General features: G+C 40.8%; 1 protein-coding gene and 1 long non-coding RNA gene across 5 annotated transcripts in view; both read left to right on the top strand.

The window, feature by feature from the left end:
• The window catches only part of lama5 (laminin, alpha 5), a 129,711-nt gene that overhangs the window by 90,901 nt on the left and 22,000 nt on the right, over positions 1–16,810 (top strand). The gene's annotated exons all lie outside the window — the stretch shown is intronic.
• LOC123975535 lies at positions 564–2,599 on the top strand. Of its 2 annotated transcripts, none has more exons than XR_006826081.1 (3): positions 564–861; positions 1,309–1,379; positions 1,490–2,599. It is a non-coding gene; the product is annotated as an uncharacterized LOC123975535 (long non-coding RNA). The 2 variants fall into 2 exon arrangements; XR_006826080.1 differs by having other exon boundaries at positions 1,306–1,379.

The following is a 16,810-nucleotide window of genomic DNA, read 5'->3' as shown; positions in this document are numbered from 1 at the left end:
CGACACCGACAGTTGATCTTTTCTCTCCAAGTTGCTTTCCGATTCTCTTGTAGCCCATCCCAGCCTTGTGCAGATCAACAATCTTGTCCCTGATGTCCGTAGAAAGCTCTTTGGTCTTGCCCATGGTGGTGATGTTGGATGCTGGTTGTTTGGGTGTTGACAGGTGTCTTTTATACAGGTAACGAGGTGAGGCAGGTGTATTTGATGTAGATAATTGGTTGGGATTGGGGCTGTGTCTTAAAGAAAGACTAACTGGCTTGTAGGAGCCAGAATACTTGCTGTTTGGTAGGGGGTCATATACTTGTTTTTCCTCATCAGATGGTTATCAATTTTTATAAATTCATATGATGTGATTTTCTGGAATTTTCTTTGGGATTCTGTCTTTCACTGTTAGAATGTACATATGATTAAAATTGTAGATTGTTGCATTCTTTGTAAGTGGGCAAACCTGCAAAATCAGCAAGGGGTCAAATACTTATTTCCCCCACTGTAGTAGTGCATCAGTTCAATTTACAATCATATGACTGATTATTGATTTCTTCAGCAGAGTTGTTGTCTGTCAAACTCATCTGTTGCTCACTGCTAGTGATGAAATATTGCCTTGTGAAGACGGCTCACAGAAGTGTCTGTTAGCTGTGTTTAACTCCGCATCCTGAACTCGACATCCTGAACTCCACCTCAGACAGTGGATGTGCACTAAGGAAAGTTTGCCTGCCACTGTAATTAGACTGTGTGTTACACAAAACTGAGCTCCTCCGGCAACAACCATCAGCACATCCAGTTCTGTAAAAGCAGAACGTGACATGACTTCCTAAACCCGTGGCAGGTTGACGAGAAGGCAGTCTGCTTCAGGGTGCAAAGGTGAGACAGGGAGGGATGCCTCTCCCGTATCCTACTTAATCTGCGGGTTGATTTATAATTTATTGACCTAGTGCAAAATGGATTTAAGCATTTCGGTGAAAAAGATTCTGCATGGTGTGTATATTGCAACAAAGTCCAGGTTAACTGAGTGTATGTTGGATGAGCAGAATTAACAGCACAGCACAAAATTATTGGATGCCTCTACCCTGCAGAACATCCAGAATTCTGTGCACAAACTTCATTGCAGATAATCAGCATCATTTCTCACGTTAGCTAATACATTCATTGCCGTCTCCAACAGTGGGTAAATTTGCAGTGGAGCTTTATGTATCAGGGTTTACCGTGTCTTAGACATGAAATCCATTGCCAAAATACCGTTGCTGATTGAAACGCTTGTTGATTGTTTGTTAAACAACTTTTTCTTTTCTTTTTTTTTTATCCCAGAAGAGATGAATGCTAAATCTTTTACTCTCTATTTGTTCTCTGAAAAGAAATGGATTTGAAGATTAAGAGAGTAGGTGAGGACAAACAGAATAGTATGTTAATTGATGTAATCTATTCTTGCATTGTCAATGCCTCTGCTCCTGCAGTACATTTACATCAGCACTAATACTTCCCCCCTGCTCAGCTCCAAAATAACTGGGTTTAGAGCTGATATGCTCTCTGAATGATTGATGGAGTTGGAGTGGAGAGCATCAAACTCGATGCAGCAGCAAACTATCAGAGCTGACTTCCCAAGAGCAGCATGCAGAATCTCATCCAATTGCATTATCGGGGACAGCTGCCTCATTTCCATAAAGCCATGTTACCACACGTGTTCTACTTAATCTGTGACTGACCAAGACCTGTTCCTGTTTTCAAAAGCTCATTACCTCCGCCAAAGCAGTTATGTTTTCACTGCTATCCATTTAAATGTCTGACTGTCTGTTTACAACTATTAGAAATAGGAAAAAATTTATGTATTTGCATGGAATTTACTGTTCAAACAAGTGTTAGTCTGCTCTCTGGAAGTATTTTTTGTAAGTAATCTATGTATTAAAGTATGCAATACTAAAGCTGAATTTGTGAAAATATAAACCTGGAAGCATATCTACATTAGTTTATCTAACAAATTTCCATACTCAAGTACATTTTGTCGCTTTTATCAAAACCTGATTGTTATCCATTGTTTTCTGTGTAATCGACCATTCACCAAGCCCCTTTCCTATAGCTACCTTTGCCAGTCAATGATAACAGTAGCAGATTTGCCATCAAAGTTGTTAGTAATCTCTGAAACAATGGGTCAGTGATTTCAGACAGAGGTGGACAAAAGCAGGTTTCTCATTTCTAGCTACAGGAAAAGCCACAATAAATCCAGAATAAACACTAAGCAATATTTTTTATATTTATACTGAATAAAATGCCTTCCTGTAACATGAACGGGCTGCTGAACCTGCTGAGAATTAAGAATTGAGGCGGATGCATCATTTCGAACTCTCAGTTCATTTTTGTGGCTCTCTGCTGTGTATGGTTGAGTCGTTGTGTAATGACGGGCAGAGGGTGCGGCTGCACCGGGCCCACGGTTCTCTTTAGTTACAAAGGGGCCCACTGTAGCCCCAATCTGCCCGACCAAACATGAAGAAAATTTTTAATAGTTTGTTTGTGTGTCTTGATTGTGGCAAAATAGAAAAAGTTAGACTCGTCTGTGTCTTCTGCTGATACGAGGTCCCCCACCACTACCAACATGCTGCAAACAGCACCAGCGTGGACAACGTGGCCTATTTCTATTGTCATTGATTCCACCCCATAGGTGCCACCTTAACAGCGCCCCTGCCAAACTTTTTGGGGGAATTCACACCTAACCTATATGTGTGGTGGTTATGGAGCTTTGTGTAATGGTTTTGCCTGTTAGTTATGCATATATTCCGTAGTGTTGTAGAAATGTTAAAAATGATCTGTATAAGCCATGGATATGTCTATGCAAATCATTTGGTAACCATGGATGCACGTCGGCGTGTATGCATTTTCCATGATTAATAGTTCAAAAGCTGTGCATATTTGAACTCCATGTACTTTGTCAGTTCATTACGTCTATTAAAAAGTGTGTCACAGTGATCCCACAGTAATAATCTTCGAATCATTACTGTACAAGACGCCTCCTCTCCATCCTGTCTCTAATCATTATTCATAATATGCAGACATTTGCAGACTAATAAAACTAATGATTCTTATAATCAGTTATTTCTTCATGGACTCTTTGTGATGCCAATGAACATAAATAGACATCAGAAGCATTAAACTGTTATATAAACTTCTCAGTCACCAGATTTTGATTCCCGTATTGTCCCGTATTGTCGACATTGTCGGCGTATTGTCAACGAGTTACCTGCCGGTCTGTATAACTTGTTTACTCCTCTTGGTTCATTTGTAAAAAGTCAGGGAGAACACGAACCAGACCAGAGCTACACCGCAACAATGTTTAATTTTCCCACCCTTGATCAGGACCAGATAAACCAAACTACAGTTAAGCAGCTTACAGTCTGTCTGCTGTATTCTTTCCCTTTCTGTTTTTCGTAACAATAAAAGTAAGAAAAAAAAAAAAGTGACCACGTTATTAGAGGTCTAGAAGTCCTCCTCCCCTCTGCAATGAGCCATCAGCTGTGCACCTGGCAGCTTTCCTGCACATAAGCTCCCTCAAGCTAATTGTACTACCTGGATTTGGCTGGTGAAGAATAAAAATCTATAAGGTCAAAGAGACACAGATTTTTTTTCTTAGGTGCTGCCGCCAAATGAGGGCAAAACAAAACTTAATATTGGACACAGAGTTGCTGTTATTCACAATGTGACAAAACGCCTAGATCCTCTTCTTGCACTGAGCACACAGGGATGCTGGCAGGAGTCTTAATGATGTCAACCACCATTGTACACTGAAGAAATCACAAACACAACACTTTTGTTTTTGCCCCCATTTATCATGAGCCGAACTCAAAGAAAGGAACATTCACAGGCAACAGCTCTGGTGGACATTCCTGCAATCAGCATGCCAATTGCACGCTCCCCCAAAACTGCGCATTGTGCATTGTGCTGTGTGATTGAACTGCACATTTTCCAGTGGCCTTTCATTGAGGCCAGATTAAGGCACACCTGTGCAATACCCATGCTGTCTGATCAGCATCTTGATATGCCACACCTGTGAGGTGGATGGATTATCTCGGCAAAGGAGAAGTGCTCACTAACACAGATTTTGACAGAATTGTCAGATTTGACAACATTTGAGAGAATTAGGCCTTTTGTGTACATAGTAACACAGTAGTAATTTTTTAAACTCGATAAGGATAAATGTTGTAAATGTTTATGCTTTTTTAAATACCTGCGTTAAAACATATCTCCTCTTATGATGCACCCATAAGTGAACCTACTATGCCTTTCTCTGGAGTCTGTGCTCTTAAACAAACCCTTGCTGACCTGACTAAACTGACTTTTGTTTTTTTATCCAGCCCAGTCCCACATTGGATCTCCTTGTAAGAAACCCATTAGAACCGAATCTTTACAGTACATAAAGGCTAAATTGTCTATAACATCTACGTACGTGTGTCTATAATAGACAGGAAAGAGCTTGAGCCCCCTGTGACCCCGAACACGATAAGTGGTTTGGAGAATGGATGGATGCAGTATTTGGAAAAAGTCCATCTTTTCTTAGCCTCCTTTCCAAAATAGCCCCATCATTCACATTCCTGTTCAGCAGTTTTAGGGCACTTAGCAGTGTATGAAAACCTGCAGGAGTTTCAAGTGATGCTGCTCTGCTCTGTGCAAGCACCATGACCAACCAGTAAAGGTTGCAAATGCAGCATTAGGGATGTGATCCCTCACTGGCTTCCCACAAGATCTACCACTTGTGTTGGTTGGAACGGACGACCAAGCAAAGAGCCATGGGGATAAAAATCTTTTAACCTTTCCTGTAGTTCCAGGTCAGATTTTGAATAACCCATCTTCATGATCAATAAAAATGTTATTATATGAGTTGATGATGAATAAATTGTGTAAATGTAAACGTAAAAACAGTGACTAGATTTCAGTGTAGCGTTCACTGAAGTGTTTTGCCCGAGCAACAAACCTACACTTGACAACATAAAAGTATTGTTCTGCCATTGCTCAGCATGGAAACAGAAACAGGATATTTTCTACGAAGAAGAATATTGGAACATACCTGCTTGATTTGGTTAACTCAGACTGCTGAATCCTGGCTGAACTTGAGAATGCATATTTTAAGGCCATCAGATTAAAGAGAGAGAGACAAGAAGCCATGAACCCAGTGCAACCACTATAAATAATTCCACTTGGAGATTTGACTGTTTATAGTATCAGCCCCACAATTCAGTAACCAGGACAATAGTCTGTGTACTGAATACTTTTCCAGGGCAGATACAAAAGGGACAATAAGCTTCCCAGATTTTGATAATAGAAGTTTAATGCTCTTCCCATGAGTCACGTTGCCTTCACAGGTCACAGTATTACCAATGTGTACATTATTTGGAAATAGATGATGTCAACTGTATTAATAAACTATTTTACCATGTATTATACAGTACTTTGTATCCAGAACCACTGTTTTCTTGTTTTGTACAGCTGCTATAATTGGCTTACCCATGGCAACTATATAGACTTATTAAGGTGAAACATCCTAAAAAAGTTCCCTATCCTCTCGTTATTTTTTCAGTCAGTAAGAAAGTGGAAAGGACAAAATTACTTACTGAAGGTTCTTCTTTTCTTTTTTTCCAGCCCCACGATAGAGGCAAAGTCAGATATGGTAGGTGTGATTAATTCCACTCAGTGCTGAACTATCTGCACAGACACAGCAGGGACCAATGGCTGACATATGCAGGTATCAAGAGCTGCTCATCTTCCCAAAGGGAAAACTGGGCAGCAAAGACATATCTCCTCTTTCCTGCCTCAGTTCTTTATTGGTTAGTATATGGCACTAGTTAAGTGCTGGTCCCTCTGTTTATCACTTCAAGGCTGAGAGGCCAGCTCAATAATATGACTGATCTTCTATCAGGAAACACTATGGACGCTTTGTTGTTACACAAATCTCTTGGTTTCCCTTTTTTTGAAATGATAGGCGACATGCCAAATGGGGCAGAGAAACGGGTCAGCTGCAGGTGCTACAAGGATGGAATTGTTCCAAACTGACGAGCCCCTTGCTATGCATCACATACTTTAATTAGATTGTAAAATGAGTGGCCATACTGTCATTAAAATATGTGTTTTCACTCCCATTGTGGCAATCAATATATAACAGCTAGGGCATACAGTGGATACACAGATAGAGCTCCAAATGTCCCTTTTGTTCCAGTTTTTCAACGCAGATGGTACACACATCATGCTCACATCTGATATGAAGACTAACTAACATTTACTGTCTGTCTTCCTACTTTGCTCAGATTCTTCCAGCTGGTCTGGGAAATCATATGTTTGATTTTTCCATTGATAAATGTGCTTTTCTAACCTTAAGAATAGTACACTTTATGGTTTTTCACTGCATGATGTCTATACATATTCCCTGCCTGCTGCTGGGGGGTTGCAATGATAAACTTAAACTGAAAATGCCAAAATTTAAAGCAGCAATAGTTTAAAATAACTTACATTTATAACCTTATTGTGGCAAACTTGCTTACAAAAATTGCCTATTTACACACATCCTGCAGAAACAGAGAATATCATTCCTCTGGAATCATCTGATGAATCTAAGTCCAATATTCACTCTCCTTTTAGCTCTGTTGTGGTCTCCAGCAACTCTCGGGGGCTCTTTGGCTGCTAAATGCTCCACTAACTGACAGTTTCAGCAGACCTGCAGTTTTCTGGGAGTTTGTTCCAGAAATATGGAGAGTAAAAACTGAACGCTGCTTCTCCATCTCCTGGATTGTTCATAACGAAGCAGAAGACCCATCGATCCATCCATCGTCAACCGCTTATCCTGCGGACAGGGTCGCGGAGGGCTGAAGCCAATCCCAGCAGGGTACAGGTCGCCAATCCTTCGCAGGGCCACAAATAGACAATCAACCAGTTACACTCACACCTACTCACCAGTGGGTCACCAAAACCTAAGCCGCATGTGGGCACGGTGGCACCATGCAAACTCCACGGGGTTTGAACCTGCAATCCTCTTGCTGTAAGGCCACAGCGCTGTCCACCGGACCACCGTGCCAACCAAAGCAGAAAATCAGAAATGTGGCGAGGAGAATAAGTTAATGTCTTTGGCTAGAGCAACCTATAAGAAACTTAAATGAGTTAAACACAGAATTACTGCCTTAGTGAAGGAATTTTATTAATGTCTACTACTTGTACTTTAAATGCAGTGATTATATTTTTATTGTAAGCATACACTTATACTGATAAAAATGTATGTGAAATGAAGTTGAATGTTTAAAATTCAAAATCTGATTAAAGTAGCGGAGCTTGAGTAATTTGAATGTCTTCTTTTTGGAGAGAAAAGGAGGGGGAGGAGTTGTCCCAGCTGAGGAGATCTTTCCTCTACTGCAGAATGATACAATCTTGTAGAAACTTGAGGCTTTGTCCAAAGCCCTCAAAACGTCTCTAAAAGTCTTCAGTCCATGTTGAAGTTGAACAAGAGAAACGTCAGAGTTTGATAATTCTTCTGATGGTTTGGACTTGTTTATTCCTCGGCTGATCACAAGGCTCCAAGCTGAGAGCGCGATCATCACCGCACGGGAACAAAAGTCTAACATAAGAGCAAACAACACCAGAGGACATTTCAGAGGTGCCTTCAGGACTAGGGCTCTAACACTACACATTGCAACGACGCAGACCACAAAAACTGTGATTGGCCGGCTTGGTCGCTTCTCATTTCCTCTTACGCATTTCTGTGTTGGCCTCAACCGGTTTGAGGGTCATGCATACCATCTCCTCTGATGCCTTCTCTCATTTCTGCGTTCATCATACCTTAGCTCCAACTCCCAACATGATCCGCTCAGTTTCCGTCGCCATTGATTGTAGTAGCCTACACCAACAGGTGGCTAAACTCATAACAGTGGCGAAGAAACTCAATACAGCGGACCATAAAAAACCCCATCACCAACTAGCATTTTGGCGGCGTAATTGCACAAACACACAAGTATGTTCACAATATAATGGCTACATGCATAGCCTCGATGCAGAAGTATAAATCGGCCTTCCAGCTGGTGTAATTCCATCTCATCTTAACACATTGAAACTCAACACCTAAAACCAATGTGTTATCCTGTCTTTCTGACCTCCCTACCTTGTCTGTGGCTCTCAGGTCCAGGCCCACTGGTTTCTACTGAGGGGTAAATCTAAAAACAGGTCACAAATAAAAATATAAAAAAATATAGTTATTTTCAGTTATTTACTGCAGCAAAACAGAGCGTGTAGGATTAAAAAAAAGCAAACTACTATGTGTGTGTGTTCATGGTAATGAAGGCAAATTTCACACAGTGAAACTATGTGGCTAAGTGATGTGTTTTTAAAAGCAAGACAAACAAACAAAACAGAAGTAATCATGTCTGTACTGCAGTTGATATTCTTGCTGATATGTGCTGTCATCATTATTTTTGCATGAGCCACGTCTCAAGACACTGCACCACTCTTTCTGATTGTAGCAACAATTGTGTATATCTGCACTTATACTACACATACTGAATAGCTCCTTCCAGACATGATGCCAAAGCAGAGATCATAGATAGAAGCCTTTCCGATTGAATTAGTATTAGTAAGAGCACTCCTTCCAGGTAATAACATTTCAAGTGTCTGGTGAGCATCATTTTCCCCAGAAGTGAGAATCCGGTCACTGACAGGGATGAGTCCATTTGAAATACTGAAGGTCTGAAGTAGATTCGCAAACACAAGTTTATACTTTGTTGCGCTACATGTCTAATATTGCACATTGCTTTCAATTTTCTTTTGGCCACAGTCTCATTGCTGTGGAAATTTCACAGGAAAGTGGTCAATAGAAGAATCCTGTTGGAATGAGTGGACTTTTATGATCATATGAAAGAAACATCAAAAGTGAATTGTAAAGTGAAAAAATGCAAACATAACTAAATTGGTGCACAAAAAAAAATCTTTAAATTGTGCTGAATGTCCTTTAGATGCCCTTTAGCTACAGAAGCAGGACATCTAAAAATATCTCCTCTCCATGCTTTGTTAACATCCTTTAAGGAGTCGAGCTGGTCTAGCTCACAGGAAGCACAGAAGTGACTGGATGATGAATATCAGAGTAAATCAATACCAGTGTCAAAGCAAGACTTAGGAGGAATCACCACGGTCACAGACCAAATCTTGTCATTTTCCTCTGGAGATTATCATCCTCTTCTCCAAACAACTGGTTCAATGAAGTGAGGTATTGCCGCAGATATGTATGCCTCACTGGGTTGGGATTTTTTAGCTATTAACAAGAAACAAAGCAAACGCATCAAAATGGACAGTTTAGTCTTTTATACTAGACAGGGGGAGAAATGGGAGGTCGGTCCATTGTGTGTTTCAATGCACTCTGCTTTATTATTATTATTATTACTTTTGTATTAGTGGAGAAACTTGTTGTGCAGTACATTTTAGCACATTCACAAAACCAGTTAGCAATTTTTAATTAAATACTGTAATAGTTTCATTCCTCACAAAAAATGCACATGAAGGCAGATGTCTTGAATGAAACTACTACTAAGAGTCTACTGCCATGCCAGTGGCTCTGATTTAAGCCAAATGCTAACCTCAAAATGCTAACAGCATCCATCATGCAAACATGTCCAATGACAATGTTAACATAATGATGCCACAACAGATGTCTACTCACCCCTGTGGTCACAAATTGTTATGAAGCCACTCCTGATATCTAAGTTTCTTTCATAACAAAATTGACACTATACAATCCCAGATCTCACCTCCCTCCTACGATTCGCTAAGAGTTAAATTCATCAACTCTCTCCTCTTTGACTTGATTATCTCCCATATGAGTCTTAGCACATGTCCCTCAGACACTGTTCCCTCACGACAGCTTAAGAAAGTGCTGGACATTACTGGGCCTAGTATTTTATCAACTCATCTCCTTCTTGGACAAATTCCGCATCATCTTCTGTCATGAGGGGGACAAATGATTTGTTCTTGTCTCTAGACTGTTGGACCATCTTGAGTGTGCTGTTTGTATTCAGAGACAGACCCTTTAATGATTTTCCTCATATTTCCAAGGCAGATCACCCTCTCTTAGAGCTGATAATGTGTTCCCTTCCTCTGCTCCCATCTCCTGTAGAGTACCGCAAGGCTCCATTTTAGGCCCTATTTTATTTTCCCTATTTATGGCTCCTTTGATGTCCATTTCCCCCTGCCATTGTTACACTGATGAACTTTAACCTGCTGAAGATATAAAAGTTTGGATGGCAAAAAACACTACAGCTAAACCAATTTAAGATTTCTGGTTTAATATATGATAAACAAATCAATTGTGAGCGCTAGCTTCTTCCATCCTAGATCACTTGGATATAGACATCATAGTTCATGCTTTTATTTCTTTCCTTCTTGACTACTGCAATTGTCCCCATGGAGCAGGAATCAGTCAGACATCCTTTTCATTAGTCGGGTAATCGCAGAAAAAAACAAAAAAACAATGAAAACCTTAAACTCCATTCGGAGCTGCCCCATGGCACCGAGAACTTTTTATTTTTGCAACTGGGACCTTCAATCTTTAGACACAGGCATCACTCTTCGCACCGTATGCATGGAGCTCGGATGTACCGGATAGATGTTGGAGTTAGTTACATCACTAGCATAGGATGTTTGCTCGCCGGGAGGAAGAGCTTTTCAGGCCGGGGGCGAGACAGCAGGGATGCTTCTGCAGGAAAGAGAGCAACAGAACCAGGCTCAGCAGCCTCCCAGTGAACACAGACCGGGACCAAACACAGCTTCTGAGACCGACGGAAGCCTGTTTGACGACAGGAAATACAGTACCGAGGGGACTTACCGAGGCTCTAACTCCAGAACATGACAAAGACACCACAGGTTCAAGGACAGGATAGGCGTCAAGCGGGAGAAGAGCGAGTTCTTGTGAAGTTGGAAGGTTTTTATTCCCGTGTTTTGAACAACAAGACTTGTGTGATGGTAAACTGTGTTGAAATTTATTAACAAAATGTTCAGTCTCCTTACATTCAGAATGGCTTGGTGCCCATCTGTAATGTAGCACAATGTTAACAACATGGCTTTGGTTATGCTGAAGAATGCGGGCTTATTTTATTTTCACCATCTTCAGGCGGTTTTCATTCGCCCGTTCAGCTCAATGTAATCCTTCTTCTCGGTCTCTGCTGTAAATAGTGATTGAGCCACAGCTTGGCGGCTCTCACCCTGCCGCTGTTTGGGAGTCTATGCAAGTGTGCATTACTTTTAATTCACATGTAGTTCCCAACTGGTAATTCTAGTGTTTTCATGCACTTTGCAGATGCTTGTAAGCCAGGCTGTGCATCACGGTGGGTGGCCTGTTCCACATTTCCAGACTCCAATCCCCGGCGCAGCTGCTTTTCTGTCTCTTTGGTGATGTACTGTCTGTACGTTGATGTTTTCTGACTGCATTTCTACTCTACAGTCGTTGAGTTGTTTCTCTTCTGTTGTACTGCAATTAGTTTGGCTCTGCGGCTCTATCTGGGCTCGCTGTAGAGAGTGAACTAAAGTTATCCATCTGAGACACTAGGGATGCTACTGGATGTCTATTAAACATATAGATAGAGAGTACTTATTTCAATTTATGGCTCAGGCTTTGTTCATTGTTTCTTTTGAGCTTGTGTATTGATTTGGAAGATTTACTATTAGGTTTTTCTTATTGTATTTTTTTTTCTTTTTGTTTAGTTTTCCTTGGTTCTCTATCAGACAACTGTGTGTGTGCATGGCTGTGTGTGCGTGTCTTCAGTGTGTATTTGTGAGTCACAGTTGACCACTGTGATGCACTTACTTGGTCTGGGTAAACACGGCAGTGTTAGAGCAGCTGGAGTGTATGTTGGTGTGCTCCCGGCTGGAACAGGTAAGCAGCCTCTGTGAAGCTGTTAATGTTTGCTCTTGCTTCTTTTCTCTCATTGAATATGAGCAGTGGGGCTTGAGTGGGTGGCCGGCTGATTCCCTAATGATGGTGTCTTAATCAATCCCTTACTGTTAGCACCCAGGGTGTCATCTGGATGGGGTGCAGTATTCACATGTGGTGTCTAACATTAAGATCCTTTCCCCTTTGCTACTCCTTTCTGCACTATGCCCGATGCCCAGTTCATGGTGTCTTCTCTTGTTTTATAACCTAATGGGTCTGTAGATTACTGTGTAATAGGAACAAGCAACAAGCTAACTTGTTGCAGTGCTACTGTGTATTTTACAGTTGCTTTGTCTGTCATTTTAAAGAAAGAAATATTGTTAATAAAATGTACCTCCATTTTTGGAATCCCATCTCAGGTTACAGTTAAGTGTTTTTAACCTGAGTGACCTTTTTAAGTATTATTGAGTCCTGCTAGTCCAGAGGTCACTAATAGGTAGAGTCCTGCTAGTCCAGAGCCGGACCCAGCTGATGTCCTTTCTGGACCCAGATGTACAGCCAATCTATTATTGAAAATTATTACCTCGTGACTAGGGATGGGGATCGAGACCCGGTTCAAAAAGGACCCAGTTCCAAAATTTCTCAAAACCTGAAAATCAATAAGTTCCGAGCTTATCGATACTGCTATCGAGACTAGCGGGTCTGTGACGGTTCTATCAACCGCCAACACCTAAAGTTATGGCTTTATTTTTGATGATGCTAATTCCTAATCTGAGTGCACGCATTTTGGTTATAGTATTCACTTGAGAAGAATTGTTTAGTGATTTATACCTGTCCTTTGTTTCTCCACATGCTGATCCAAAGGGGGAGCTGGAGTTTGAGACTCCCTTTTATACTCCACCACAGGAAGTGGAAAGAACCAACTCCTGGCAGTGGGACTCTGAACTACAAAATTCTTAGCAACACAGCAGCGTGTGGATATTTTGTTTGTTAGGCTAATATTGGGTTTCAGTAGTGTTTGTTTGTTTAGTATTTTCTTATGGTTGGTTGTTGGGTTTATTTGGGGTATTTTTAATTGTAGTCAGTTAAGTTTTCTCCCCTTTGTGTTTGGTGTAGGCTGGCCTGTGTGTATATACTAGACCCCTCCTTTTGGGTCTTTCAGTAGGTCAGGTTTGTTATGTTCACACTTACGTTGTGGTTTTGTTACGTTGACCTCAGTTTAGTTAAGACCCACTTTGAGTAATTCTGTTGATACCTTTTCTGTGTAATATGATTTGAAACCTTATTTGATTTGTGGGTTAAATAAAGCCTAAACTTTACAATACCTTGACCTTGTGTACCTGTTTTTACTGCTTGGTCCCTGACAGGGTCCTATAATGTAATGTTATGTCTTGACCGTCAAATCTGATTTATCTTGATTTATAGCTTCAATGGATAAGAAAGCTAAGGTTTCTAATGATGGCACCGAAACACGGGCCTGTTTATCATCAGGCGGCACCGTCTGCACCATCGCGGTGGAGACGGTGAAGTTAAGTTCCCTCCAAACTACTGGAGTTATCGACAGCTACACTCGTTACTGTAAGTACGTGCAATAAAACTTTTGCGAGTAAAAAGACAATACTTTATCAATACACCTGTCTGTTGGGTAAATCATCTCTGTCATCCTGTAGGCTATGTTATTTACAAGCACAGCTAACGCTAGCTTGGCATTAGCCAAATGTTAAAAACAAGCTAAACAGAAAGCTGTCTGAAGCACAGACTGGTCCGTAGTCTTAAAATTCGGCACATTGTTAAAAACAAACCAAACCAGCCGCTCCTCCTTCCATCAGGTAACGTTACCTGCAGGCAGTGATTAAAAGCAGAGAGAGGAGGGACTGATACAGACTGAGTTTTTATTCTTTCTAAACGTCACTCAGGATTGTGGTGTCAGATATTGAGTTTATATAGTAAATGCACTGTATTTGTATAGCACCTTTCTAGTCTTTTCGAGTGCTTTTACACTACACGGTCTGCATTCACCATTCACACACATTCATACCAATTGAGTATCTTGCCCAAGGACACTTCGACAGGAGGAGGGGATTGAACCCCCAACCTTCCGATTAATAGGCAACCCACTCTATCTATCTCCTGAGCCACAGCGATTAGTGACTTTGCTGTCGTTAACATTAATGTTGCTGCTCTAGACACAACATTTAGCTGTATTTAAAATATTACATTCTAATCCTTTAAATGATTTTAAAACAACCAGGCAGTTAATATGCACTTCAATATATGTTTATTTATTGCAAGTCATATCATCTCAATATTTAACAATGTTATTGCACATTGAATATTTTCCTCATACCGTGCAAGGCTACCTCATGCCTGTTGGGTCTGGTCTTACCAAATATTAGTAAAGTATCGATAGTGGTATCGATAAAGAATCGCATTGTTAAGCAGTCTCGATAAGGGTATCGCTATCAATAAAAATTAACGATCCCCATCCCTACTCCTGACAGAGCGTTTCTATTTTAACCTGTGCAGCTTTTCTAGCATTTCCTGTACTGATTTAGTGGCCCAGGAAACTTCTTCCAGTCATCTCATGTGATGCTGCTCAGCCAATCAAATCTGTGCATTCCGATAAGCATTGCGAGTCGAGTCTGCGAGTGAGATACACAGAGGAAGAGAGGAGACAACACAAAAGAGACTTCACATGGCTTTTAAACAAGAATGCATAGATTCTTACATGTACATTCTACCCACAGGCAGTTCAAAACCAGAATATCTCAGATATCTCCAATCCCAGCTGTTAGGACAAGCTAGAGTTCACGTTTCAGAATTTTCACTAACCAGTACCACCAAGGTGGCCAATTCTAGCTAGATTATTTTTAAAAAGTCTATGTATATATAGATGATATTTCACCATTATAACCTCTTGTAAGTGGTAGCTTTGTCACAGTAATCCGCCATCTGTGAAATTAACCGTTGAGCCAAAGAATGAAAAAAATAGTGTCACTTCATTTGAACAGAACATGACATACAAAGAAAAACAAAAGCATTCTAACTAATGACATGCATACTTTCAAAATGTAAATATTGTTGTTATGCATGAAAGACTATGATTATTGACGAGTTAGTACTTTGCATTGACAAATGAAAGACTTACTACTGTGAATCCAAGAGAGGGAGAGGCCATGGCCTTTATTTGGTGAACACTGGCATGATGTAAAGCAGCCGCAGTGCCTTTGAATCATCAAGGCCACCTCTAAGAGGCCGGCTGCTGTTTGGATAGACTGCAATGTGATGTGTGTTTAAACAGAACACTGTCTGGCCTAGCTTAGTGACTTAACCAGTCCAACATCACTGTGAGTAGGGGCCACATGTGCAGGTCACTCAATAGTGTACAGGTGCTGGTCGTATAATTAGTATATCATCAAAAAGTTGATTTATTTCAGTAATTCCATTCAAAAAATGAAACTTGGATATTATATTCATTCATTACACACAGACTGATATATTTCAAATGTTTATTTCATTTAATTGTGATGATTAAAACTGACAACTAATGAAAATCCCTATTTCAGTATCTCCGAAAATTAGAATATTACTTAAGACCAATACAAAAAAAGGATTTTTAGAAATGTTTGCCAACTGAAAAGTATGAACATGTACAGCACTCAATACTTAGTTGGGGCTCCTTTTGCCTGAATTACTGCAGCAATGTGGCGTGGCATGGAGTCTATCAGTCTGTGGCACTGCTGGTGCCATAACTGGTGTTATGAGAGCCCAGGTTGTTCTGATAGTGGCCCTCAGCTCTTCTGCATTGTTGGGTCTATCGCATCTACCTCTTCACAATACCCCATAGATTTTCTATAGGGTTTATGTCAGGCGAGTTTGCTGGCCAATTAAGAACAGGGATACCATGGTCCTTAAACCAGGTACTGGTAGCTTTGGCACTGTGTGCAGGTGCCAAGTCCTGTTGGAAAATGAAATCTGCATCTCCATAAAGTTGGTCAGCAGCAGGAAGCATGAAGTGCTCTAAAACTTCCTGGTAGACGGCTGCGTTGACCTTGGACCTCAGAAAACACAGCGGATCAACACCAGCAGATGATATGGCACCCCAAACCATCACTGACTGTGGAAACTTTACACTGGACTTCAAGCAATGTGGATTCTGTGCCTCTCCTCTCTTCCTCTGGAACCTTGATTTCCAAATGAAAATGCAAAATTTACTTTCATCGGAGAACATAACTTTGGACCACTCAGCAGCAGTCCAGTCCTTTTTGTCTTTAGTCCAGGCGAGACGCTTCTGCCGCTGTGTCTTGTTCAAGAGTGGCTTGACACAAGGAATGCGACAGCTGAAACCCATGTCTTGCATACGTCTGTGCGTGGTGGTTCTTGAAGCACTGACTCCAGCTGCAGTCCACTCTTTGTGAATCTCCCCCACATTTTTGAATGGGTTTTGTTTCACAATCCTCTCCAGGGTGCGGTTATCCCTATTGCTTGTACACTTGTTTCTACCACATGTTTTCCTTCCCTCTCTATTAATGTGCTTGGACACAGAGCTCTGTGAACAGCCAGTCTCTTTAGCAATGACCTTTTGTGTCTTGCCCTCCTTGTGCAAGGTGTCAATGGTCGTCTTTTGGACAGCTGTCAAGTCAGCAGTCTTCCCCATGATTGTGTAGCCTACAGAACTAGACTGAGAGACCATTTAAAGGCCTTTGCAGGTGTTTTGAGTTAATTAGCTGATTAGTGTGGCACCAGGTGTCTTCAATATTGACTTACTTTTCACAATATTCTAATTTTCTGAGATACTGATTTTGGGGTTTTCATTAGTTGTCAGTTATAATCATCAAAATTAAAAGGAATGAACACTTGAAATATATCAGTCTGTGTGGAATGAATGTATACATTATACAAGTTTCACTTTTTGAATGGAATTACTGAAATAAATCA

Source organism: Micropterus dolomieu, linkage group LG08 (assembly GCF_021292245.1).
Source record: "Micropterus dolomieu isolate WLL.071019.BEF.003 ecotype Adirondacks linkage group LG08, ASM2129224v1, whole genome shotgun sequence".
Taxonomy (NCBI): domain Eukaryota; kingdom Metazoa; phylum Chordata; class Actinopteri; order Centrarchiformes; family Centrarchidae; genus Micropterus; species Micropterus dolomieu.
This window is presented reverse-complemented; position numbering and strand designations above follow the sequence as displayed.